The sequence below is a fragment of the Podarcis tiliguerta genome (genome assembly GCF_965153285.1).
Source record: "Podarcis tiliguerta genome assembly, chromosome: 5".
Taxonomy (NCBI): domain Eukaryota; kingdom Metazoa; phylum Chordata; class Lepidosauria; order Squamata; family Lacertidae; genus Podarcis; species Podarcis tiliguerta.
The window spans coordinates 19,330,051-19,352,217 of record NC_139538.1 but is presented as its reverse complement, the minus strand read 5'-3'; the positions used below and the strand labels follow the sequence as shown (position 1 = coordinate 19,352,217).

General features: G+C 44.1%; 1 protein-coding gene and 1 long non-coding RNA gene across 5 annotated transcripts in view; one reads left to right on the top strand and one right to left on the bottom strand.

The window, feature by feature from the left end:
* Nucleotides 1–22,167, bottom strand: part of PPM1L (protein phosphatase, Mg2+/Mn2+ dependent 1L) — a 182,040-nt gene that overhangs the window by 6,996 nt on the left and 152,877 nt on the right. The gene's annotated exons all lie outside the window — the stretch shown is intronic.
* On the top strand, nucleotides 4,993–9,470 carry LOC310678518. The gene is made up of 2 exons (XR_014511804.1): nucleotides 4,993–5,124; nucleotides 7,883–9,470. It is a non-coding gene; the product is annotated as an uncharacterized lncRNA (long non-coding RNA).

The window sequence follows — 22,167 nt, the reverse complement described above, 5'->3', positions numbered from 1 at the left end:
GCATGTCCCTTCCCCCCCACGCCAAGCAGAATTAAATCTTTCTGAACAAGATGGGATCTAGTTTTGCACATACCTTTTGTGTGCTAAGACCAATCCCATGGTTTTAGAACGTTTGCCTTAATTGCCAAGAAACCCCTGCATATCTGCCACAGAATCCCCACGCACCACGTGGAATTCTGGATTGTGTTTACGGAACATGTTTCTTGTGGCACACTGGCCAGGCCTGCTGGGCCTCACCATCATACTTAAGGGACAGCCTAGAAGACATGCAACACTCCAGGGTGTTGATCTGCCACTGATGGAAGCTTTCTGCCCTTTGCTGGTTTTCTCACTGTAAAACTAGCTAACAACCATCAGGGGAATGACAGAGCTTCCTAGGCCATTACCTGGATTTTAAAAGGGGTTGAAAGCTAAATGCAGGTTCACGAGTATTTTCAGAAAAATTCCTGTTGGCTCAAAGGGGGAACAGCATCAATGGAGGGGTTACTTAAGGAACTTAAGAACATACATGTTAAATAAATGATAATGAAATGCAACATCCATTTTTTGTCCTTCATCCCTCACTCCTTTCCATCCATCCATTCCAGTATTAAAGGTAAAGGCATTAGGTCCAGTTGCGAACTACTCTGGGGTTGCATGCTCATCTCACTTTATTGGCCGAGGGAGCCGGCGTTTGTCTGCAGACAGCTTCCGGGTCATGTGGCCAGCATGACTAAGCCGCTTCTGGCGAACCAGAGCAGCACACGGAAACGCCGTTTACCTTTCCGCTGGAGTGGTACCTATTTATCTACTTGCACTTTGACTTGCTTTTGAACTGCTAGGTTGGCAGGAGCTGGGACCGAGCAACGAGAGCTCACCCCATCGCAGGGATTCGAACCACCAACCTTCTGATCTGCAAGTCCTATGCTCTGTGGTTTAACCCACAGCGCCACCCATGTCCCTTCCATTCCAGTATTGCATCTGAACAAACTAGATGGGTCTGCACCGTTAGAAATCTTGAAGGACTGGATTCTGTCTTATGCTAACTCTGGGTTTCCTTCATGAAGTTGCAAGGAAAAGCAGCTATTAAATATTTCCGGGGCCCACACCTGACATTTAACTTGACTTACTTGAAGACTGCTGAAATTAATTTATTTTCGCATCATCACAATTCATGTTCTGGTTTATCATTTACCGGTAAATAAAATTAATTTCATGCTTGCTTTCTTTTTCCTTTTATGTGGGCCAGAGGAGTGCGAGGTGAATTTTCACCTCAGTTAGTTAATCTACATCTGATTATTCATAAGACTGAGACATCTGTCCCTGCATATAATGGAGACTTGGAAGATGGTGTGTGGTTGTGTGGGAATTATCAGCTTTGAAGGAGAAGGAGGAAGTTATGAAAATTGTTAATGTATGCATGAGAAGGAAAGAAGCGTAAAGCAGTAACATGGGCACACATTTTGGAATCCTGATCCTGAAAAACTGCGATGCTGTTGCAGCCCAGAACACAGAAGCGATGTCGTTACAAGTTGATTTCTGTAATGCTGCAACTGTGCTAGTTTTACCCCTTCTAAACATTCACCTGCTATTGGCTCAAATCAAAGGACTGGGCTGTGAAGACTGTGTTGTACCTTCAAACGACTGGCATGCACCAGGTGGATTCAGCAGCTTTATATGGAAGTTATGCATCACAGTTTCCAGTAATGCAGGAAAGCCAGGCTCCTCCAGTGTCGCTTTTCAGGCAGGCTACACCTCAAAACATTTGCATGTTGGGTGGGAAAGGCCTGAAGGAGGAGTCAATGCACGTGCAGCTGAATACACACACCGTCCTCCATGCAACCCTGTGTAATCTGGGTTCCCAATCGCATGGAAAAGCCTGCACATGTTCAGCTGAATGCACATGGGTTTCCCCTTCAGACTTCCGCTCAATGTACAAAGATCTGAGGATTGAGCCAGCAGAGATTGGGATGTTGGAGTGTGCATGGAGTGTGCATGTCTCATTTGTGTAAAGATCTTGGGCATGACCTCTCCTTTCTCTGGGGGTGGCTAAAGGAGGAAAGGGGGGGAAATGACACAAACAATGTGCAGAGCACCGAGGTTGCATCTTACACTGCGCGTGCCATGGAACAGATTATATACAGTGGTACCTCGCAAGACGAATGCCTCGGAAGACGAAAAACTCGCAAGACGAAAGAGTTTTTCGTTTTCTGAGTTGCTTCGCAAGACGGATTTCCCTATGGGCTTGCTTCGCAAGACGAAACGTCTTGTGCCTTTTTTTTAAAACCACCAATGCATTCCTATGGGAAACCATCAATACACAGTGGTGCTTCGCAAGACGAAAAAACTCGCAGAACGAAAAAACTCGCAGAACGAATTAATTTGGTCTGTCTGTTTTTGCTATTTATTTTGCGTTTTTGTAGCTCTTTTTTTGGGGGGGGGGTGACTGTGCGGAACCCACTTCAGCTACTGATTAATTGATTGGGTGACTGCAGTACATTGTTTATTGCTTTCATTTTACGGATCAGTGGTCTCGTTAGATAGTAAAACGCATGTTAAATTGCTGTTTTAGGGGTTGTTTTTAAAAGTCGAATGGATTAATCCATTTTGCATTACTTTCTATGGGAAAGCGTGCCTTGGTTTTGGAACTCTTTGGTTTTGGAACAGACTTCCAGAACAGATTAAGTTTGAGAACCAAGGTACCACTGTACTCTACCACTGTTCTGCGTATGTTCATTGGCCGTGGCAGAAAATCTAGACACAGTTGGAGTTTTTAGGACAAAAAGTTATACATCTGAAAACAGCAACTCTTAAGAACACCATCTCAGATACTTAAAAGGATTCGTCTGCAGCACCTGACTTTGACTTGACATTTTCAACTTCTGCACTAATGCCCATGTGACTGGAGAAGGAATAGATGCAAGCAATTGGGGAGGGTGGGCAGACGGACAGGTAATTGCATTAAATACCAGGCCCTTGTCTGTCCCACAGCTTTGGGAATAGGGAGATTTTGATCAGCCGAGCTGTATGGAAAGAGGCAGGATTAAACAATGCTTTCTTGCAGAAAATTCAAGTACTCACCCCAATGCCTTTAAGTTTGTTTTTTAAAATAAAGATAAAAATTGGGAGATCCAGTTACAGATTGCTTGCATCTCATATGTTTTGGCCCTGAGAGATGTCAGCTAGTATGTGTCTGTCTACTGGGTTTATGACAAATGTGATATCTAATCCTGCTTTACTCTCACGATGCTGCAGCAACACTGCAATCCTATCCCTCTTTATTTAGGAGCAAATCCCACTGAGTTAAATAGGACACGGTCTAGGGTACCGTATTTTTCGCCCTATAGGGCGCACCGGCCCATAGGGCACACTTATTTTTTTTTGGGGGGGGGAATAAAGAAAAAAAAATATTTCCCCCCGAGCCCCAAAGAGCAAAGAAGCCATAACAGTGAGTGGGATGGATCCCACTAGCTGTCCTGGCTTCGTTTTTAGCCTCGGGGCTGGGGGTTCGGGAGCGAAGACGAGGTTGCGCTCAACCTCGCCATCGCTCCCGGAGCTTGCTTGCGGACATCTGTGCGAAGCACAGGGCGCGCTCCGGAGTGCGCCCCGTGCTTTGGGCTGCAGGCTGCTGCGCGCAAGGCTTGTGGACAGCCTCTGGAGTGGATCCTGAAGCCTGGAGAGCGAGAGGGGTCAGTGCGCACCGACGCCTCTCGCTCTCCAGGCTTTAGCGAAAGCCTGCATTCACCCCATAGGACGCACAGACATTTCCCCTTCATTTTTGGAGGGGAAAAAGTGCATCCTATAGGGCGAAAAATACGGTAACTGTGCACAGGACTGCGGTTTAACCCTCTTATATGAACTATTTCTCAGCCTCTCTCTCCTTTCTGAAGTGATACATTTGCATGAGCAGCTGCAAGACAATGTCACCCGACAACAGGAAGCCATTGTAGGCGATGATGTCTTCAATATGTATCATATGAAACATTTAATGTAGTTTTTATTTCACGCTTTATTTGGGGGCAAAATGAGTTTCTTATTGTCTCTAACACGTGTGTGGAAAAGAAGAAGACCCCCCCTCACACATGTACGAGGAGCAGGATGATAATTTCCAGTGTGATTTATGAAACCTCACTTTTCATCTTTTGCTGCAAGAGTCGACTGACAGCAGGATTAGCATTAAGTCCCTGACCCCATGTGGGCAGCCTGCCATCACGGGAGAAGAAATCCTATTTGAACTTTATTTTCCTTTCCAGCTATTGTTATTTCATTCGTGTAACCTTGCAGAGTGTGTGCGCGTGTGTTGTTGCCGGGGTGAAGGTGCACTTCTCAGGCGCCTCCAAATTTAACGTAATTGCACAGTGGAAAATTCCTAACATAAAAGGCCCAAAATTGAGAACACATGTTGTGTCTTGGTCCCCAGACAGCCCACTGAACACCAACCTGCTGTGCGGTTTGAAAAGAAGTCACCAGAAAACATGAAGGACCCTGTACGCTAACTGGAAGAGAAAGGCTGCGCTTTCCCCCGCATAACCAACAAGCTGGAAACAGAAAATTAAAATGAAACAAGGCATGGGTTACCGTATTTTTCACTCCATAAGGCGCACTGGACCATAAGGCGCACCTAGTTTTTAGAGGGAGAAATCAAGAAAAAAAATCTTATTCCCCCCAGCCCCAAAGAGCAAAGAAGCCAAGACATAGCCGTGCGCAGCCTCTCCCGGCCAGAGGGGCTGCATGAGGCTATGGCAATACCCCCGCAAAAGCCCACAGGAGCTGCACACCCTTTAAGGAGCGTGTGGCTCCTGCGGGCTTTTCTACGAGGAGGGAGAAGGGACTGACTGGCCGCATCAGTCCCTTCTCCCTCCTGGGGAAAAGCCCGCAAGAGCCGTGTGGAGCTTGTGTGCGGCTCTTGGGGGCTTTACCTACCTGCCTCCGCTCCATAAGACGCACACACATTTCCCCTTACTTTTTAGGAGGGAAAAAGTGCGCCTTATGGAGCGAAAAATACGGTAGATCTCTTGGAGTTGCACAGATTTACAAAGCACACAATCATACACAAACTTCCTATCCCAACATTAGGGACGTTGGAGAATTCTGCTGGAAATGGGAAAGGAAACTGCCACCATGTGCATGTTCTTCTGAGGTCAGGTACAGACATTACGCAAGTGTGTAAAAGCAGTATTTGTGGTTTGTGGGGATTCTTTTTTGGTCCTCAAACGTTATGTAAATAAGTTAAGTAGTTTTCTTCATTGTTGCAGGCATTTCCCTTCCACTGAAATGCACTGAAACGGAGTACGCCGTTGATTGCTTAATTGATTATAGTGGGTTACATACGCTTCAGGTTACATACGCTTCAGGTTACAGACTTCGCTAACCCAGAAATAGTGCTTCAGGTTAAGAACTTTGCTTCAGGATGAGAACAGAAATTGTGCTATGGTGGCACGGCGGCAGCAGGAGGCCCCAGTAGCTAAAGTGGTGCTTCAGGTTAAGAACAGTTTCAGGTTAAGAATGGACCTCCGGAGCGAATTAAGTACTTAACCCAAGGTACCACTGTACATTAGTTAAAGCCACAAAGGAAAGAATGTAGTAACGTAGGAAAAGCCTGCTGGATCAGGCCCATTGCCTGTGGGAAAAGAGCAAGCGGGATCTGTGCACAAGAGCAGTTCCCAGCAAATGTATTCAGAAGCATTAAATGCCTCTGACTCGGGAGGCAAAGCATAGCCATTGTGACTAGCAGCCATTGGTAACCTTGTCCTCCACAAGAGGCAAATAATGTTGGTTTCAGTGGAAGCCGAACCGTAACAGAAGAGAAACAGTGCTGAATCCAACGATCCCAGTTATAGGATGGAAATCACTGCCTCTTTACATCCCTAGTATCACCTGATGCTCACCCTCCCCCCAAGAGTTGTAATTCACATCCTATCACTTTTTGACCATGATGAGATAGACGGTTACAGACTGCCAAGTTCATTTTTGGCAAGACGGCAGATAGCATGAGAGCGCTAGGAGGTGTCATGTAATTCCTGCGATTAAGCCAAGCCCTCCAGTTTGCAGAGATTACGCTGCTGTTTTTCCCCTGCCTCCCTCCTCTCACTAGACACTAAATTCACCTTACAAAGGAAAATACTGACACCCTAAAAGCTGTTTTTGGTTGTTATGGCAACTAATGCTCCATAAATTACTATGATCAAGAAAATGCCACTGGCCTTGAATTAAGAGGAGGGTTCTTCCACTGCCAGTTCTATTTTCTATATCACTGCTCTGAACTCTCTTTTAAATTAAGAAGAGGAGGAAGAGGAGGAAAGGTGCTGCAGTGTTGCTCAGTAGAAGCGAAGAGAAAAAACAGGGACAAAGAGTTGCCATCAAATGATGGCGTGTGTTCAGCCCAGCATTTGTTTGGGGTTGTTGTTTTGCATCCTGTGTGAGCTGTCCCTGATTCTGAAACCAAATGAGTATGCAAAGCTAGTGTGAGCTTGGAAATGCCACTTTCAAATTTCATCTCAGCTACATATTCTGGGCCTTTTCAGATGCCAGACTAAACTGTGATTTAGTGCTATGTCTATGAGCACCTCAGGCCTATATTCTCCCTACTTCCTTTTCCTCAGATACCAAGAAGACTACAGAAGTTTCTACAACGAAGAACTTGGGGACTTTCTAGTTAGTTTAAACTAGTGCTGGTTCAAATAAAGCAGGAACAAACCATGGTTTATAGAATAGAATCATAGAATCATAGAGTTGGAAGAGGCCACAAGGGCCATCGAGTCCAACCCGCTGCCAAGCAGGAAACACCATCAGAGCACTCCTGACATATGGTTGTCAAGCCTCTGCTTAAAGACCTCCAAAGACTCCACCACACTCCTTGGCAGCAAATTCCACTGTCGAACAGCTCTTACTGTCAGGAAGTTCTTCCTAATGTTTAGGTGGAATCTTCTTGTAGTTTGGATCCATTGCTCCGTGTTCCTGTTCCTGACCTGCTCATTATTCAGAGTTTAATCTAACCAGAGTTCCAGTCAATTTACAGGTTGATGCCAGAAAGGCATGATGACATCATCTAAAATCAGACTCCCGCCCCTTATGCCAACAGAAATGCTCAGAGCAACAGGTAAAGGGGAAAGCAACAAGGAGAAGGGGCCCTTGAAGGAGCTTATCAGCAGTTAGAATATGGACAGCAGGTGGAACAACCTCCCAGGTCATCTGAGCACAGTCAATCTTGCTATGGTGTAATGCACTGATTTCTAATCATCGTAATCATTTCTGAAAATTACATACATATATACATACAACTTAGCATTTGTGAATTTTGTGCCCAACTGTCATTTGTTGTTGTCTTTTCAGGTATTGTATTTCTCTCTCTTTTTGGCAATACAGAAATAGCCACTCTATCTGTGAGTTCTGGGGTAGTTAATATATAAAAAAATCTGCTCTGATAATCGGGCTCTGAACAGTCATGCGTGTCAAGATCAAAATGTGTTTAAAAAACCAAGCCCTTAGTTCTCCTGGTCTTATTCATTCTGAGATCTGTTTGTTAAATATTATTTTAGATACTACTTTTCTGCTCATATGCCCTTTACTGGCCCTCTTATTCCCGCAGGCTGGGAGAGATAATATGGTAATTACTTTCATTCCATTGGTTGCTAAATGTGAGAATTAATTATATCTGTTAACGATAGCGATACCTCTAGCTATGCTGCCACTTCATATCCTTATACCATGGTGTAGCCAAACACCCAAGGTGATATTTCATAATTCATTCCCCCACCTTCTCATTTGACTACCCGAAAACCTTGCAAATTAGAAGCTAATAAAGAAAAATTAAATCTGTATGGCGCTGCAGGAAGGGAGAATTGCTTGACTTTGTAATTCTGCTCCTTTGAAGATATCATCATGGACATTTTAATATTTGCAGTGGAAACTGTGTGAGGATGCTAATTGGGCTTGATGTTTTCGGCTCAGAGATGATCAAAAAGGCCAGACTGGAAGCCCTGGCACAGCCTGTAGGGTCTTCCCTGCTGGGCTTGCCACAGGTCACAGTGGATCTCCAGAAGGCAAAGGAATTTGGGTTGAGGCCCATTGAAACAGAAGACAAGAGAGGATTCATCTTGCAATGCTAATCTGAAGATTAGAAAGAGACCATTGAAGGTCAAGAGGACAGGGACCCACAGTACAGGTTGTCAGAGCAAAAGCATGAAGGTTAGCATCCTAATTGGTGGCCTAACCAAGACACATCCTGGGAAACAATTGTGAAGGGGGGCCTGACAGAGGCAAACATCCACAAGACCATCAAGGCTAGATGGATGCTTCTGAGCAGCTCACAACCAGGCCATAAGAGCAATAGCCCTTCACTGTTGTTTATCCCTCAGTAACTAGAATTCAGAGGAATACAGTGGTACCTCAGGTTACATATGCTTCAGGTTACATACACTTCAGGTTACAGACTCCGCTAACCCAGAAATAGTGCTTCAGGTTAAGAACTTTGCTTCAGGATAAGAACAGAAATCATGCTCCGGCAGCACGGCGGCATCAGGAGGCCCCATTAGCTAATGTGGTGCTTCAGGTTAAGAACAGTTTCAGGTTAAGAATGGACCTCCGGAACGAATTAAGTACTTAACCCGAGGTACCACTGTACAGCTTCTGGACCTAGAGATTCCCTTTAGAAATAGCTATCAACAGACCTACCCCCCATGAATGGGCCTGGACAATCAGCCAGAGACAGCCTTTTTAAAAATTGAGGCCCTTAGGTTGTGGGCAGAGAAGCAACTGAGCAGAGACAGCAGGGAATTTGTTTGAGGGCAATCCCTGAAACAGAAGTCGGGGGAGAGGCAAAATCTCTAAAGGAATGGTTTAAGAGACTAAACATCGGAATTGCTGTCACTGCTGAGGGTACTAAAAGAGCACACAAAGGAGAAGGCCCACAATCTTGCAATGAAGAAGTGGCCAGAGATATCACTGTGTGCTTTGAACTGTACTGCAAAGAAAGAGCAGGTGTAAAAAGCATTGCAAAACAATGACGAACAAAAAGAGATATTTCAAGACATATACATCCTGAGATGTTAAAGTGATTCTGAGCTTTCAAGCCCTTTACAGCAGCACTCAGAATCTTCTCTGTTAAATTGGTAGTGCAGCACAAGGGGAAATTTCTAAACCCTGGGGATGAAAGGCCAAGCTATTTCTGAAAGATCTCAAAATATCTCCTGTTGAACCTGGCCGAGGAGTGAAGCCAAGATGACCCAAAGTGGTTTAGGATGTCGCCCTATCAGAGTATTTAACACACCACAGGGTAGTCAAGGGAATGTTCAAGCAAAATCATTTTGATGTAATATGTTTTCCATTTCTTTGTTTTGTCAACGTGCAACGTTATGGCATGGATATCTCTATACAATAGACTTCTGCATTATTGTAACATTCCTAACTTACCTGGCACTAGACCAAAACTGCTATGACTGTTTATGATTTGTTTTGTATTCTGGGAAATTAATAAAACATTTTTTAAAGAAGGGTGAATATAGTGTTCTGATACTTTCAAATTCTATGGTTTGAGGATTTCTAGCATTTTTTAAAAATATAAAATATATAATACCTGCCATAATTCAATTAATGCATTTTTTTCTTAACAATATAGCATGAATAGTATCCTTCAAACAGTGAGGGTCAATAGTATATTATTTTGCCCCAATAATTAATAAAGTGCTGTTTACTAACTCAACAATTCTGGAATCAAAATGATCTCCTTAAATCCGTTTGAAATATTGTAAAATCTGAACTAGTACATGGCACAAGATCTCTATTAATTTATGTAACTCTTCTTACACAGGCCATGGGCTTGTGCAATATTGGAAAACCCCATGCCTGGCTTTCTCATTTTAAAACTGGCAATAGATTTGAAGATGGAAATGGTTTCAGTGCCAGATTAAGCAGCATGGAGAAAAACAGATGCCTAGCTGAACAATGAAGAGTGTACCGAGGCAAAGAGATTATTACAACTCATGCAGACTAAACCAGAGATTATTAGAAACTGTGGTGGGAGGTGGGGGAGGAGAGAGGCCTGCTGGCAGACAGTGAGGAAGTTGTTTGTGCAATCACGAAACAATGGAGGCAAAGCAATCTAGGTAGCAAATCTGCTAAAGATGGATTAGGACGAGGGATACAGGAACAAAATGCACACCTGTGCCAGCTCAAATGATGTATTGCTGTGGGGGGAAATGCAGTATGCTTTGGCAAAGACTAGGCTTGCCACCTCCATCAGAAAGAGAGAGGGGGGAAACTCCACAAATACACAGCTGCATACACTTAAATATACGCACATCTGATGGCTGCTTATCGACCAATATGTAGAGGGGAAGTGGCAGAGCTATGGGTTGAATGCACACCAGATGTGGAATTGCACTGCAAACAGGTACAACTTTAGTATTATACTAAATATTTCAGTCAGGAATACTCTTTTCAATTTGTTGTGTTCTGCTGGCAGGCTATTCCATGGCCCACTCCTGTTTCCATCCCTCCCTCTTGAAGCAGGGACATGAGAGAGCAGCAATTTCCATTCTGGCCTATATTGATCACAATCAGCCCGTTTCTGTTCTACTGCAGTTCAGCTTCTGCCAAATACTATGTTATTTATCTCACTTTCTGCTATTTAACTGAAGTTATGTAACTTACATTCATTTCAGTGTAAACACTGAAAGTATGTTCTTTTTTAAAAACAACAAATCCTACCACTAATTATTATTCGTAAATGATACAAATAAATACTGATTGCATTCTCTTTTGATCCTTGCCACAGACGAACACCCAAACTGCAGCAATTTCTACTTCCTTTTCCATTTTCCTTAGAATTTTCTGACATCCATACCTTGGAGCCAGGATTACTTCCCTTAAAACCTGCACATTCTGGAATAGGGCAGTACATTCTGAAAAACTATCATGGCTGCAGGCACCAGCCACATCACTAAGAAACCTGGACATTTACAGGTTACAACTCTAATCGGCATAACTAAAAAACTAGGTTTGATTCTTCCATATTCTCCACCCAGTGACGGAACATTTAGAAAGGAACAATGTGGCTTGAGTTACCCTGTTATAGATGCTGCTCCTGACGTGTTATGGACCCAAGCAACATCTTTGCACTTTTCTGCAGTTTAGCTCAGTAAGTGTGGTGTAGTAGAAAGACCCAGTTGGGTGTAATGGTTAGAGAGTGTTGATCCCCGCACTTGGCTCCAAAGCTTACTGGGTGACCTTGGGCCAATCACTGCCTCTCAGGCTAACTTACTTTACAGCAGCTGCACCAACTCCTAGGGGCTAAGGAAGTCCCCCCCCCCATATTTTCTGAGGGGACCTAGTCCCCTCAATATTCAGGAGGCGTTTGCCCCCTGCCATTGGGCATGTGACCACACACAGGCCCCCTCAATCCCCTTGAGAAGATGGGGCCTCTCGCCTCACAGGGTTGTTATGAAGTTTAAATGTACGTCCCCTTGAGTTCCTTGGAGAGAACGGTGGAATAGAAATTATATATTTCCTCCTATTTCCTCTCAGTTCCAGGTTATTCCGACAAACAACCATTTGCCTTTACAGTTGAATTTTGAAGGCGGTGATTTATTTTGAAGGGTGGTGAATACAGCACAAGATATTATGGGCTGTCCCGTGAATCCACTGGATGCCATTGCGGAAAAACATAGCCTCAGGTGAGTGAGGAAAATTCTCAGGGATGATTCACACCCTGGCCTACACTTTCTTGATCTCCTGCCCTTGGGCAGAAGATATAGAAGCATGATTAGTCGCACCGACAGGGTAAAGAACAGCTTCTATCCGTGGGCTGTTAGGCTGCTGAATGAAAAGATAACAACAGGGCAACTGACTTTTGGGTTTGGTGTGTGTGTGTGAGTAAACGAGGGGAATTAAGACTAAGAGAGCTGAGTGGGAGGTGTTTGTGTAATCTCACTGTATACAAGTTGTACAAGTGACAATAAAGTATTTCATTTATTTAAGCCATACCTTGCTCACAACTCAGAATGGGAAACTACAGTTAGAAACCAGTTTCTATGTCAGGCTTGGAGGTTTGCCCCATGTGGTTGTAATGCAAGCACAGTTTGCTGGAATTAGGAAGTGAGGGGGGGATGACAGTGTACAACAGGAAGCGGAAGTATGTGAGCCTGAGGGCCAAAGTAAAACTCATGTGGCTATTAAGTTCAGCTGAGCCAGAGTAATGGAGCTGGGCCAGGAAGTCCAGGTACAAGTCCCTGATGTGCACAGGTAGGGCAGCCATGGGCAAGTCATGGGAGATAGATAATAGAAATTTGCCTTATTATACCAAGTGAGACCACTGGTCCATCTACCTTGGTACTGTATATACTGACTGGAAGCAGGTATTCCAGATTTCAGAACTTTTCCATGCACAGCAAATGAACTACTACTGAGCCAAGACCCTCTCTCAAATCTCTCTCAGTCAAATCCCCCTCAAGAGTTGTTGTGATGATTAGATGCAGAAACATACACTGCAGTCATATGTACTCTTTGAAGTAAGGGTGGGGCACAAATGTAATACTTAAAAAGCAGGCAAAGGCAAGGGCATCTATAATAATACCAACATAAATAAATATGTTACAATGACTAGCCAAAATCCCTTCAGCCAAAATAAAAATGTGTAGCTCGTAATTATAGGAAGGAATATTACCACTACTAAGACTAATAAATACTAATAAATCTGCCTCCATCTCCCCCCTGTTCTCTTGGGTTGTTGTGAATAATTGCATGATCTTTAGATTACTGAAGCTTGCAAATATTGGGTCTTGCTTAATTATGGTGTGAATTCAAGCTTGAACACCAGTATGTGTATATGTGTGTGTGTACATAATAGTCAAGTCTGCTTTAATAAATAACCACCACATCTCACGTTTCCAACTTTAAGTTGCATTTACTCCCTCATACTATAGTGGGTTTCCATTATGAAAGGGCCAAGAACTGCAAATGGGGTAAAAATACAAACCCATGGGTTTATCAGCATGTGATGCCCACTTCTGGAAAAATGGTGTTTGATTTTTAGCAGGGCTTTTATTTCCTTCCAACAGTGGGCCAGATCTATAGATGAGCTACTACAGAGAATGGGCTATAGCTCAGGGGCAGAGCCCATGCACGGCATGTGGAAGCTACTGGATTCAGTCCCCCCATTTCCAATTCTTTCTCTACAAAGTAAGTCACTGCTGCTTACTGGGCCCATGATGGAATGGGAAGGTCAGTGTGGTGCTAATCTAGGGGTCCTGCTGTTGCTTGGCGATTCCCGCCCCCTCCCACAGACACCTGAATTTAGGTTAATGGGCGAAAAATGGCCACAACTTTATTGATTACAGGTAAGAGCGGTATTGGCTTTAGGCATTGGCCCTAACAGACTATCCAGTCTAACCGGGAAGGGTTAAGCACCAACAGGGGGAGCCCCCCGTGATGCACATCCCTAGGCGCTCCCCAAGGGATTACCGCTCAGGAGCGCGCTTTAGGCCCTAGCCTCCGTAGGTTTCGGACGAGGCGACGCCCCCCGGAGTCCTTTAACGAACTACCCTTCAAGCTTTGGGGGAGGTGATGGCGTTCCTCCCCCCCCCCCGACTTCATTTGCATAACAATACCCCTGCCAATGCCTAACCGCCAAAACCCAGGAGTTGTGACGTTTTGCTACGAGGTAGGCGAAAAAACCAAGTGGCTTCTAAAATACAGCCAATTAGCCAAATGGAAAAACTCCTACCAGGCCCCTTGCGGCGACCAGCCGAAGCCCATAGCAAAGTCCGAATGCCCACCTAGAGGGCGGGTGGGTGGGAAACCGCAGCTGCTGCAAAGAAGGAAAAGGGGTGAACCAGGGCTGCCCCGACCTTAAGTGCCCCTTAGTAAGCCCGCCCCTACCACCAGCCGATTGGCTGTCGCTATAGGTGATGCATATTAATGAGACTGGGAATCCCTGAGTCCTGCGGGGCTGGCGCCAGCCCCACAAAGATGTAGACTGGGGCGTGAGCCCGCACCCCCCCCCTCCATGGATCTTGTCATATATAAGCTGCATGCAAGGAGATGTAGATCAGAATGCTTATCCCAACATCAGCACTGGAACAGCACCTTTGTGACGCTCCCCTAAAATAATGAGCAAGGAAATGGAAGAAGGCCGTAATGGGAATGTGGCCATCCCAACAAATCTCTTGTGAATCGGGGTGGAAGGGGAGGCTCTGCTAACGGGCCATTCCACCTACACAGATATTCACTTATGGGGAAAGCACTTTCTACCTGTCTCAGGATACTATCCCTTCCCTGCTCCTGCTCCATATGCCTACGCTGCCCAGAGAGACCTTCATGTCCTTCCCTGTTTGGAAAACCATTGCCATAAAGAATATTGGAATTGATTTACTCCAATTTACTGCAATGTATCATACAGCGTTTTCTATAGCGTCAAATGCAATGAATGTTGGAAATGATGGCAGGGGCTGGGACCAGTTGCTGGCCTGGTGCTGAGATCCTGAAGTTGAAGCCTTTCAAATGCTACAAGAGCCAAGCCCTTTCTGAGATCAGCCATGAAATTAACTAACACCTTACCTTAGGAAATAACTGTTGTTAGGAAATGGGTGTCCAGCAGTCAGAAAGCTAGGCAATTGCTTTTCTTTGTCTAAACAATGCATATCTTTGTGTAGAATATTGGGATACGCCCCCCCACATCAGATACATTCCCGTTTCGCTTTCTAGTGTTCTGGGAATCTTCAGATTATAAAATATATACATGGGAATCTGTGGCCCTCCAGATTCTCCTGAACTACATATCCCTGGGCATCGGCCATGCTGCCTGAGGCTCATGGGAGTTGTAGTCCCCAACAGCACCTAGAGAGCCACAAGTTCCCCACCTTGATTAATACGCTGACAGAAAATACTTCAGTAGCTGTGTACTTGGTAAAACAGTTATGGATAGGAGCTCCTTCTTCTCCCTGCCTAACCCAAGAAAAGTAGAAAAGAATAGCTGGCGACTAAAAAATCTTTCGGGTGACATTACATTTTATGTATCAAAGCACGGAAAGTTAATCACTGAACAATGGAACCGCTATCGGGCAGCCTCTCCATCTTCTGGACTGCCTCATGAATATAATGCTGGCCTCTGCACAATAACGGTTGGAGACACAGCACCAACGTCTTCACACAAGACAAAAGGAGGGTGATTAATTACTCTTCCTTTTGCTTTCTTTATTTTTTATTTTTTTAATAAAAAATAATACAAGAGAGAAACTGTAATCTCAAAGCTGCTGCTCTGTGCACTGCTCATGACACACAGAAAATCTCCCATTAAATACCACATAGATGAGAGCTTTCTAAACTTCGCATGTTGTTGACACACTTTTTAGACATGCATCATTTCACGACACACTAATTCAGTTTTACTTGCAAACCGGCATTCAGGCATTTATTCTAACTGTGGGTGTTTCCCGTTGAGCTTTCATCTTGATTCGTGTGCAAGGAGATCCCACAATGTTGGCTATTTAATGAAGGTTCCTTCTGATTTGTTTGAAGCAGGGTTAGGTGGTGGTGTGTCAAAGCATCTGTGACTCCCCAGATTCCTGTGCATTTTCCTGTCACTTTCCTAACTGCAAAAAGCCTGAACTTTTGGGGAAGCAGGACTGTTGCACAAGACCTCCAGCTCTGCTAGAATTGCACAACTTGAATTTGTCAGTACGTGGCTGAATCTCAACCAGACCCCTCCTGTCTGCCTTCTTACTTACAATGAGTCCAACAGGTTGCTCTGTCTGCGAGTTTCCTCCTCATTATTCTCAGATTTGCCCCTGTAGAACTCAGCAAGGAGGAGGATGGGGAGAACAGTACAATTAGCTGGCTCTGCCTGCCATTGGCACTGACTCCAACTGCTGTTGGGCTCCTTGCCTTCCCAATGGGCACTAGGAACCACTGCTCTCAATCTGTCCCTCACAGATTGCTCTTGCTCACCTACCTAGCATGATCATGATTCAGTTATTAGGCAATGTCTTCACATCCCCCCACCCCCTCCCCCCAGTCGTTCTCCCCTATTATTTGAACAAGCAGAAATGTTGGCCTTGGCCTTGTTTCATTAACCACCTCTAAGAAAAAAGCAGTAGCAAGAGCAGCTTAGGCGTTGGGTGTTGATGGTAAACATATATTGAGGGTGGTCATTTTTTATTCAGTCTGTCCCCCTTAGGTACTTCCTGTCTGCAACAATCTGCACATTGTTTAAATTATTCCAATTAATTTTTTTGCTCCATAATGTTCAAATTATTCCAATTAATTTTGTTTTCAGAATCACCAACTACAAGGATGGCTGCAGGCAATATGGCAAAGTACTGATTGCTTTCCGTACTGTGAATACGCCTCATTTCCGCTTAGAAGTTCATGCTCATAATGATCTGCAGTTGATTGTTACAATAAACCCAGTCTCAAAGAATGGAAAAGTGCTTCCAACTAATTTTATAACTAAGGCGATATTCTGACTTCTGATAAATCAAAAAGCAAACCTTCCATCAGCTGGTAAGCAAGGAGGATCTTTCCCCGAGGACGTACAATTCTCAACCCAAATTAATTTAGCCAAATTGGGGGAAACTTCTTCACTGTTCCAGTTTCTACTTTTACTCTCATTTGTTTAATTCCCCCCCCCCCCCAATTTCTATACAAGCAAATATAAAACAGCAAACTCAGATCTAAAGCCAACAATTTAACTGGGTAAAAATAGCCTAAGAGCAACAATACAAGAATATACTCGGGTGCTAAGCTGCCTCCAGAAGCCAGCTTTATAACTATCTATCTATCTATCTATCTATCTATCTATCTATCTATCTATCTATCATCTATCTATATCTATCTATCCATCCCCCGCCCACCTGGCTGGGTTTCCCCAGCCACTCTGGGTGGCTTCCAACAGAATATTAAAAATACGATAAAGCATCAAACATTAAAAACTTCCCTAAACAGCATTGCCTTCAGGTGTGTTCTAAAAGCCAGATAGTTGTTTATTTCTTTGACATCTGATGGGAGGATGTTCCACAGGGCGGGCGCCACTACCGAGAAGGCCCTCTGCCTGGTTCCCTGTAACCTCACTTCTCGCAGTGAGGGAACCGCCAGAAGGCCCTCAGTGCTGGACTCCAGTGTCCGCGCTGAACGATGGGGGTGGAGACGCTCCTTCAGGTATACTTTAAAGGTCAGCACCAACAATTTGAATTGTGCTTGGAAATGTACTGGGGCAGGGCTGGGCAGCAGAGAAGTTGGGGCTGTGTGATGCACTGGTGGCACCAATCTAGCATTCCCACTGGTGCATCTGGGCCCACTGGTGCATCTGACCTTGACAGCACCATGGTCATCTCAGTCAGGTAAAGTGTAGCATTGTTGGTGCTGGGAGGATTGCTCTGTCCTACCTCACCGGTTTCTACTGGAGGCAAGCATGTTTTCTTGTGGGCTTCCTCCCACATAGCCTTTACGGAAAAGATGATGAGAGCATACTAGTGGGTCAGAGGGCACTTTCATTCAATTGAGGATAAGACGGGAGTTTGGGCTAGGGTGGGGATGCAAACTGAAGGGCTATCTGTTGCAAGTCCAACTTATAGATAAAGAATTTTAAGAAGAGGCTTTGCAACAGCAGACCTCTTGATCAGCAAGAAGAAACTCTGGGCACATCAAGAACAGAGTGCGGGAAACCAATTTTTAGGGAAAATTAAATTTGCCTTAATTTGTGGCTGATTTGGAAAATGAATAAGAAAGATTTGGCAAAAAAGAAGAGAGAATTCTTCACTCTGATGAGATGTATTTAGAGTAGAGTGTTTATTTCTAATTTCACATCTGTAATGTATAAGTAAGCATATATCTATGTCCCCTCCTGTCCTTTTGTGTATGGAGGGGGGGATCAGTGGCCTTCCTCCAGATGTTGCTAGGAATCAAACTTCCACCATGAGTCTCAGACAGCACAGCCAGTGGTAAGGTATGTTGGGAGTTGTAGTCCGGCAGCACTCAGTGGACCACAGATTCCCCACCCTTGATGAAGGAGTTATAAAAGACGCTGCAATGATTCGCCTGTTTATGTTGACGTAGAACCAACCCACTGTAATACTGGTTGAAATTAATTGGGCTGGGAATGGCAGCCAACATACTGGGACACCGCTGTAAACCCTGAAAAACACACCAACTTTGCCTTTTAAGGTATCGTACAAACAGATGAATTGAGCAATTGAGAAAACAGGTTCCAGGTTTTCTTAACCACGAAATAATTTGGGATTCTTCAATTACTTAAATGCTGAACAGGAGTCAGGCACTGGAGACTGGCTGAGAAAATTAGGAACATATAATTGGAAAGTTTTGTTTTGGGTAGTTGGCAGCAGGCTTGGGAATAGGGTCCAGGAGTCTGTCACTAGTCCTGTATATAGCAGCAATATGAAATGCTTGCAGAGATAATGGATTAAGGGTGGGATGCGAACCTAAACCAGCAAATCGGCTTACAATAAAATCTGCAGAGTGCCATGCAATTCATGCAAAGCCGTAGAGAGCAGGGAAGCTTGGAAAGAGGGTCTCCATTTAAAGCCTAGCCTTGAATTAGCCATACCACATTGTGTTGCTTCTGTTGGCATAAGAGTAAGATGACAACAAAAGGGTGAAATTACACTACAGGTGTACAGTATATCAGTTTTAGATCATTCAAACTGTTAGCACCCTCAAAGGATTCTGGGAATTGCAGTCTGAGGGTCCTGAGAATTTTGTTAGAGAACTGCAGATCATTCACAGAACTGCAGTTTCTAGGATTCCCTGGGATGAGAGAGGAATATTATATGAGTTTAACAAATACTACCAAGACATTCATGGCCAAATGCCTGTTGCAGACCACATCACGTACATATTTCTGCATTTCTGGCCAGGTGAACTTGCTCTCAGATGGCCAAATAAGCACCCCATGTATACTGTAGGTTCTTCCCCAAGTTACAGTGGTGCCTCGCAAGACGAAATTAATTCGTTCTGCGAGTTTTTTTCGTTCTACGAGTTTTTTCGTCTTGCGAAACACCATTGCGTATTGACGGTTTCCCGTAGGAATGCATTGGCGGTTTAAAAAAAAAGCGCAAGACATTTCGTCTTGCGAAGCAAGCCCATAGGGAAATCCGTCTTGCGAAGCAACTCAGAAAACGAAAAACTCTTTCATCTTGCAAGTTTTTCGTCTTCCAAGGAATTCGTCTTGCGAGGTACCACTGTATATTCGTTTTCTCCGCCACCCAGGAGACAAATTTATGTCTAGTTTGTTTTGTTGAGTGGCTAAAGTATTGTACTTGCAGACTTGGCAGGAAAGGAGATCTAGGCTTAGACTTTTGTATTTCCACTGACACTTTTGCAAGACAGGATTATTATGAATCATAAGAATGATACCATAAAAAGTAACTTTCTGCATTACAATCATGTGCAGAGGAGGTTTCAAAACACAACATCAACATAAAGTATTCTTAGTTCATGACAGTGCACCTCCTTAGTCTGTCATATATATTTTTTAAAGTGCGGGAACCAAATTAATATTTATTGTTTTAAAGAACACAAACACACAGCAAATGAACTCCTCCTTAACTCAGATGTTTCAGTCGTAAACATCAAGCATAAATGCTATGAAGAGCTACAGGTGCTACAAGCAGCATGAGTTGAGTGACAGATTGATGAACATTTATCACAAATTGTTGTTCCTTGAGCACTTCAGCTTTCGAAGCCAAAATATCCCCAACCATCTAAAGTGACTGTTATAGCAATGCTTTTATCTTTTAGAAATCTGATTTAATAAAATCCATATGTCTTGATAACTTGATAACCAACACCTGTCTAAAAATATGGCTGCAAAAAAATTAATGCAACAATAAACCAATATGAATCATATTTTATATAGGCTTCTATGGATCCAAAGCCAAAGCTGATACCTCCCAAAAACAGAAAGTAGAGATCAACATCTTGTTGCATTATATAGCAGGGAAAGACAACATAGCACCCTCCAAATGTTGCTGAACTACAACTCCCATCATCCCAAATGGCTATATTGGCTGGGGATGATGGGAGATGTAGTCTGACAACATCTAGAGGATACCATATTAGAGACCTCTGGGTTACAGCTTCAAAAAATGCACATTCTCATGTCTGTAACACAACACACATATTCTGCAACAAGCTATTCTGTCCTGATATTGTATTTATGCTAATTCGGCTAAACTCAAAGTCTAGGAGAAATTTAGGTTGTAGTACTATACTCACTGGGGAATGAGCCGCTCTGAGCCAGTGGGACTTCTTGGAAGACATGCATTCCCAGGATTGTGCTGTTAGTGTCATTATCCTAGTGTCATTATCCTATTTTGCAATCTGAATGTATGTACATTCTTTAAAATGTATCAGCTGGATTTTAAGTATCAATAGGATATATATGCTTCTTAGATGACACTGGGCAACAATATTTTACTTTTTGAATGTTGTCTAGATTTCTACAACTGATTTAGGGTATTTTTGCACTGCTGAATCAGGAAATGGCATCCGTTTCTCTCCATCAGGTCAGGTTTTCTGTAAACTGAATGGGTGGGCATTGATAAAGGTACCGTATTTTTTGCTCTATAAGACTCACTTTTTCCCTCCTAAAAAGTAAGGGGAAATGTGTGTGCGTCTTATGGAGCGAAAGCAGGCTGCGCAGCTATCCCAGAAGCCAGAACAGCAAGAGGGATTGCTGCTTTCACTGCGCAGCGATCCCTCTTGCTGTTCTGGCTTCTGGGATTCAGAATATTTTTTTTCTTGTTTTCCTCCTCCAAAAACTAGGTGCGTCTTGTGGTCTGGTGCGTCTTATAGAGCGAAAAATACGGTAAGTACACATAAATTGCATGTTGCTTCACCATTTTTCAAACTTCAGGGCTTGAACTTCCGTTTCTTGGAACTCCTGGAATGCTCAGCAGCACAGAGGTCTCTCTTCAGAGTCCAACAGTAGTCAGCCATCATGACTGCGTCCCAGCGACCCTGATACCTGGTCTCCATCTCTTTCATGTCCTGATGGAATCTCTCCCCCTGCTTGTCACTCATTGAACCCAGGTTCTCAGGAAACCGGTCCATATGTGAAAATAGGTAGTGCATCTTGACGCTCATGTTGCAGCCCAGGTTTCTGAAAGCAGTCAGCATGTTGTTGACAAGTTCTGCATAGTTTCTGGCCTTATTGTTGCCAAGAAAGTTCTTCACTACCAGAACAAATGCCTTCCACGCTTCCAGTTCCACTTCGTTCATTGAGTTTCCGAACTCTGGATCTCTGATGAGCTGACAGATCTGAGGACCGTCAAAGATGCCAGCTTTCAACTTCTCCATGGTCAATCCTGGAAAAGCCTGGCACAAGTAAGTGAAGCAGTCACCATCCTTGTCCAGAGCCTTGGTGAACTGCTTGATTAAGCCGAGCTTGATGTGCAGTGGTGGGAAGAGTATTCTGTCTCTGTCCACCAGAGGGTCGCTGATGATGTTCCTTTCTTTGCAAGGCACCAATTCCTCCGGCACAGGCCAGTCCTTCTTCGTGTAATGCTGAGCACGGTCCCTACTATCCCACATGCACAGAAAACATGGGTACTTGGTGAAGCCAGACTGTTGTCCCAACAAAAAGTTCACCATCTTCAGGTCAACACAAATAAACCACTTATGCTGATCATAACCAATTTTCTCCAGCACATACTTCACCGCTTCATAGTTCTCCTTCAGTGTAGTCGAGTGAGCCAGGGGTATAGAGGCAAACTGGTTGCCGTTGTGTAGCAGAACACATTTCAGTGATCGCTTGCTGCTGTCAATGAACAGTCTCCAATCTTTGGGTTTGTACTGTGGCACTCCAAGCTTGTGCAGAAGCTGCGCAATATCTGCACAGTACACCAAGTCCTTCTCTTCCGAGAAAAAACGAAGGTACTCTTAATGCCTGTTGCGGAAGAAGCTGATGCGAGCACTGTCAGAGAGGAGGTTTTTTTCCTTCAATCTGGATGCCAACAGTTCGGCAGAGTCCTTTGACAAGCTGAGGTCACGAACTAGATCATTCAGCTCCTTTTGGGAAAATGGATGTGGAGCATCACCTTCAAGAACCACTTCTTCTTCTTCTTCATGTCCTTCAACACTGGAGGCATCTTCGTCACTAATGTCAGGAAGTTCTCCGAAGATAGGCACTGGAATTTCATCACAATGAGCTATAGGACGACGTGCTGATTGAAGATC